General features: G+C 38.5%; 1 long non-coding RNA gene across 1 annotated transcript in view; it reads left to right on the forward strand.

Moving 5' to 3' along the window:
- LOC138066547 (uncharacterized) overlaps positions 1 to 5,552 on the forward strand; it is a 58,643-nt gene extending 53,091 nt beyond the window's left edge. Inside the window, exon 4 of the long non-coding RNA XR_011139858.1 lies at positions 1,479 to 5,552. This is a non-coding gene — a long non-coding RNA (uncharacterized lncRNA). The remainder of the gene's footprint in view (positions 1 to 1,478) is intronic.
- Positions 5,553 to 6,000: the final 448 nt, after the last annotated feature.

Consider the following 6,000-nt stretch of genomic DNA (forward strand, 5'->3'; position numbering starts at 1 on the left):
AGCTGCAGCAAATACATCAAACCAGCTCTTGTTAATACACACAAAGTTGTTTTTTGTTTTTCCTTGGTAGATTTTTTTTCAGGGTTGACAATTTCCTTCACTACCAATTTATCAGTAAACTCTAAGCATCTCTATCCAGTTGTCCCAGCCAACTTCAAGTGGAGCCTGAGATATCTAAATAAGACATCACTGTTTTTACTTTCCTCTCAGCCAACATCTTCTCTTCCTTAGCCTTCTCCTGCCAGCCTTCTCCTGCCAAAAAATTCAAATTCAACAAGTTCCCACCCCTATTCTTAGCATGAACTGGTATTTTCTACATTACTCAGAATTCAAGTTAGTTATCAAGGGATGGCCTCACATACTATGTTCTCTGAGCTATATACAATCAATCTGCACAAGCATAGCTCTGATGCAGTTTCTTTCTTGGCTCCAGTTTCTGTCAGTGGTAAAGAATAGTTTAACAGTTAAATACACTTGCCATGTGTACTGTACAGTAAATCATAGATCCCATTGTTCAAAATATCTCCTGTGAAGTTCCCTTTAAATACTTTTGATGTCATAGTTGTAAAAACCCTGTCTTCTTTTTGGTATATCCAGATCCCTCGTCCGATGGCATTTCCAAATGTCCCCACTGGTTATCTTTTTCTTATATACCTAGCAAAGAAACAATTTCAGACATTTACTGGGCTCGAGAGATGTTTTAAAATTTAGCACCGCTTTCCATAAAAGACAATGTATGGGATTCCTACTACTTCATCCGTCTCTTTCTCTTCCCCCCGGGTGGCTGAGAAGGACCATCCCATCTTGGCTCTGACCCTCCACTCCTGCTACTGTTGTTGATATTGCTGCTGACTCTCTATTGTCATGATTGATGTCTTGCTGACAGGCACATAAATCATGTCTGTTCATAATGGTTAATGTCGGTATTTGCATGTATTAAGCATGTTTTTACTCTAAAACACTTAGCACCATGTGTGCTGCATTCATTCCGCTACCTCAGGGTTTTGGAGGGAGAGGAAGGGAGTTTGCTGTTTATAGATATTTTTGTTTGGGCAACGGGGAGAGCAGAAACCATTGTTAAAAACCCATCCAGATGAAAAGGGATGAACTTTGCAGCTGGAGTGCAATTCACTCAGACTACAAGACCCTACAGGATACATTGCCTGGCTGACAGCATATCGGCAGCTGCAAACAATGATGCATCCACAATATCACTGGATTTTGAACCATACACTGGGGTATGAGTGAGAAAGAAAGATGTTCCTTAACTCCAAAGGTTTTTAATTCTTTTCACAACCCTTTGCAGACACCTAACTTTCACTGACAATTCTTGAAGAAGGTGTAATTCAGATTTTGTACACTTTACCAGTAAAGTCTCATTTTTTTCCCTATTGGCCTGAAACAACGAAGAAACTGTTCTTATTATTTCATAATATAATTATCCATCATGGTTCTTATGTTTCTGTCCTCTCCAAAAGTTCTCTGAAGGGAACAATTTGTCCCAGAATTTGGCAGCCTGGACAGCCTGCAGTTTCTAAGAATCCTCCTGATGGGAATGAAGTTTTGGCAGCTGATGGAATCACAGAGAGATGTGAAAGTCAAGACCGAGGAAAATCCAGGCTCCAACCTCCAAATCTGCAGAGAGATTGTCCCTTTGGGGTTCTCCAGTTCTTCGATAGCCCAGGTCGTGGAGGCTGCCTGTGACCTTCTCCCTGCAGTTGTAGAAGAGAAAATTAATGACATGAATCGACCCATTTTCTTCTTTGTAGACAAGGCTGTTTTCTTTATAAAACTAGAATTGGGGAGCAGATGTTCCACCTGGCCTTATCCTTTTGTGATGACAATCACTGGTTTTCCTTTTTACTGTTAAATTGTTAACACAGTTCCTGGCACCCTGGCATAGTTTTGGCTGAGGCCAGCTAGCACTGTTCTAAAAGATGTCTATATATAGCCTGAAGCTTAGCACAGATCGGAGAACATTATTAAATAAGAATTTGGATAAGGCAATTTTTACTTACTTCCCTTTCTGTATATGCTTTTATTCTCATAGCAACACTTTAGTACTAAAAGAAAAAATACGGTTATGCAGTAAAAACATTGCAAAATGGACCCCAGTGTGGTCTGATTGGACTTCATTAAAACAGATACTACACCAGAAGCTGTGACAGAAATCCAAAATAGGTACACACATTTAAAAAATGGAAAATAGCTCTGCAGATGTTAATGTTTCATAGATAGATAGAGAATAATCATTAAAAGTTGCATTTTCTACTAGTTGTAATCCATCTTATTGCTCTATAGTATTTTTCCATTAAAATTACAGAGAAAGTTTGCCAACATAAGTCCTTATAATGACATACATTCATGTCCTTTACCCCTGGGTAGTGAACCCAATCTTTTTGATATACCAGACACCAGTGATTCTTGTAAATGTCAGTAATGGTTAATTAAGGGCTCAGTTTGAAAGTGCTTATTGAAGTAAAGCTGTCATTTATTTCGGAGGACATTTTACTTGATCAAAATGAAATGCTCAAATTTTACATTGTTTTACACTTTAGCACTAAACCAAAAAAATATTTTAAATTAGCTTTTTAAATGATAAAGGACTGTTATCTGAAGAAATCTTTCCCAGCAAAAAATTACACATGAACTTTAATCCGTGGACTAAGATTTTTGGTCAGGCAAATTTAAGTTCAATACACTGCTATTTCCCAGAAGTTCTTCAGGTAATAGAGACCAGCTGAGAGATTCAGGTTTAAGACTGAGTGGATTGCAAAAGCAAAATATTCAGCCGCCAAAAGGGGTATCTATTTTTATTTTCTCCTGTCCATTATCAAGGGTCTTACAGACAGATTATCATGAATGTTTTGCTAGGGAGAGCAAAAATCTTCATGCTAAGAGATAGTAAAAGAAAAAGAGAGAATTTTGGGCAGGTGAGATGAAGATGTGTTAAATTTATGTGTGTATTCTTAGATAACAGAAGTTTATTGAAAGAACCCCTATTTTTTTTTTTTTTGAGAGCTAAAGAATGTAGGAAAATGCGTCAATTTTGTGAAATTTGCAGTTAAATATACATGTAATCAAATGTCTCTTAAAAATTATACAGTTGTTTTGCTTGCAGCAGTAAAACGTGAGCCAAGGAGGAGATGTCTGACCCTTTTTTACTATGCAAATTATGATGATTTTTTGTTTTATGAATTTTATAAGATCCTAAAGAGTAATTTTCTTTAGTGTATTCTTCTGACCAGCCACATGACAAAGTCTAGCTATTGGCCCTCCAACAAGACGAGGAGACTTTGTGGTTCATTGTTTTTATTTTTCATTTTTTATTTTTTTTAATTTTCAGTTGATTTCTGTCTTCCCAAAAGCATTTGGATACTTGTCCTTACATAAAACGGAAAACATTCCTGCAGAGGTGCAGAATATGTTAAGACACCTCAAGAAGCATTGTTCCCTGGATTAGCCAATAGCATAAGGATTCTGCACATGGCAGGATGTGGCAACTTCAAGACAGCCAAGAATCTGGGTCTCCACCCTCCTTTCTGAGCATGTGTAACCAAGCTGTCTGTCTGTCAGACAGCGGGAGAGAGACCAGTGTGGGAACTGCATGTACTATTGGAAAGCTTTTTAATGAGTATCACTGTTATAATTAAGAAATTATCTTTATGCATTTAAACAGAGGCCCCACTTATGTGCTATATGAAATTCTTACTTTGCATCTCTGGAAATCATAGAATATTTCTTTGCATTGGCCAAGAACCCACAATTTAGCACATGTATTATGGTAAGTATGAAAGGATTTTTTTTTATGATCCATTAAGATTAAGAAGTACATGCACCCGTTGCCAACAAGCACACCATCTAATCAATCTTGCATTCCATTATTCTGTTTCATACTATTTTTGATGGGAAAATTCCACTGGGTGGGCCGTCATCCCTTTTATAAATTAAGGAATAAAATAAACAAACAAATAACCCACCCACAACCCAAATTCATTCTAAGACTCAGAAGGTTCTCATATATTAAACGACTGCATCCCAAAGTAGCCTCTGTTTTGTGTCTGAGTTCAAGCAGTTTCAACGAAAATTAACGGCAGTTGTGCATATTTGGGAAAGGAAAGGTAGATCCTGAAATATAACACTATTGCTCGTCAGTGATGGATTTGCAAGGCTTGCAAGTCAGCTTCCTATCAGAGAAGAAATCAGTGATACAGAATATCTTAGAATCATTTATTTATACTGTGTACAATAGTCACTGAACATAGGTGGTCATAGACTACATGCAGGCAAAACCTGATTTAGAAGTCTTAACCCAAAACCACCTTCCAGTTCTCAGAAAGTAGTTCTCACCAAGAATTGAATCTAATCAGTAAGCATAAGATAGAGTGAACTCTCTAGTTGTTTACAAAAGCTCCCCCATAAACCTGAATCACCAAAAACTAACAATACAGCGTTCCTTGAAAGTGCATGTATTCCTCATAGACTGAGAAGGAATGTGTAAGATTATATTTAACATGACCACCTGGTGACTCCTACCAAAACAAAAGAAAGTTAATATTTTCAAAGGTTTAAGACTTTCTCACTTTAGTGAAAGTTAGGTTTTATATTCCGTAAAGGATTAAAACTCAAAGTCCACAAGCAGGATTCAAAAAGCGGCTGGCATGTAAGCCCCCAGATGCATTAATTGTTTACATGGACATTCTCTAAGCACAGAAGTGGGGTTCATCTGACCAAATATAGTAACCTACAGTGCAGAAATCTATAGCTGAGCTCAACACCGACACTCCCTTTTTAGTCCGTGGAGGGAAACAGCCGATATGGTGACAGTCATCTCATCCTGTAAACGCCTGAACAAGGCCAGAGGAGTCTCTACTGGCAATAGAGGGATTCTTAGAGAGGTTGGCTGAGACACTGATTTCTGCACTGCAGAGGTCTATATTTGGGTGAGATGAATCCCACTGCTTGTGTTATGGCTTACATAGAGATCTAGCTGAGTTTTGACAGTGCTGAGTGGCTTGCGCCAACCCAACTCAACTAAGCTCCAGCGGCAAAGTGTTCCTCTCCTTAAATCCTTTGGGAGGACTGACGCTGAAGCCTCTCACAGCACTCCAACTTACTCCAACAAATGAGGGATCTTCACAAAATGTTACTGTGGCTGCCTTCTTTCAAAACCCCAGTCAAAGCTCCCTGCCTGGTATACAACGGGGACTGTTCCCCCCTGGCAGATGGCAGTCAGGTTCCCTTTCCGCATATGGGGTTCTAGGACCACATTTCCCACATTACACGGGAGCACCCTGACCTCAGTTGCAGAAAGGGGACAACAGGCTCTGCCCCTCTTGCTGTGGATGCTCTGTCAGGCCAAAAGAATAAAGTATTTATTGAACTAGAAGGAGAGACCAGCTGGGACTCTGACATTTGTACAGTAGCGATTAAAGGCATTAGGCCATAGGAAAAGAGAGCTGGATGAACTGGATTACAGTTAGTGCTCTGAGAATGTTTTACTATTTTGTGTGTGATGAATCATGGATGAAATGTGTGAAATGCAAAAAGCTAAAAGAAAGGAAAGAAAATATATGCCTCATAGGAGAAAAAAATATTTCGCTTGAATGTAATTAATGAGAGATAATATTGTATTTTCCCGGCTAATATGGTTTTTATACAATATGCAGGTGACTTGGTTTTTATGTAGTATGAGCAGAGAAAGAAAGCAACAGAGAATGCAGTAGACTTTGAAATTGTGAAACTGGAGAAAATCAAGGACAAATAAGCCTAAAGCTTTTTAGACATTTAACTGTCTCTACATTTAAATGGCAAAGATGAGATTACTGTGAACACAGCCTACATAGTTGTGAATTCTTTGTGTGCATCCTTGAATTTAAAGAGTAGAAGATAGGAGTCAAGTTTATTAAAACTGATAAGGCAGAGGGAAGATTTTTGCAGGCGTGTGCTCGAGCTCGTTTACCTCTCCCAGGCCTCCTTCAGCTAACTTTCCTGTGCATT

This window comes from Struthio camelus, chromosome 3 (genome assembly GCF_040807025.1).
Source record: "Struthio camelus isolate bStrCam1 chromosome 3, bStrCam1.hap1, whole genome shotgun sequence".
NCBI classification, from domain to species: domain Eukaryota; kingdom Metazoa; phylum Chordata; class Aves; order Struthioniformes; family Struthionidae; genus Struthio; species Struthio camelus.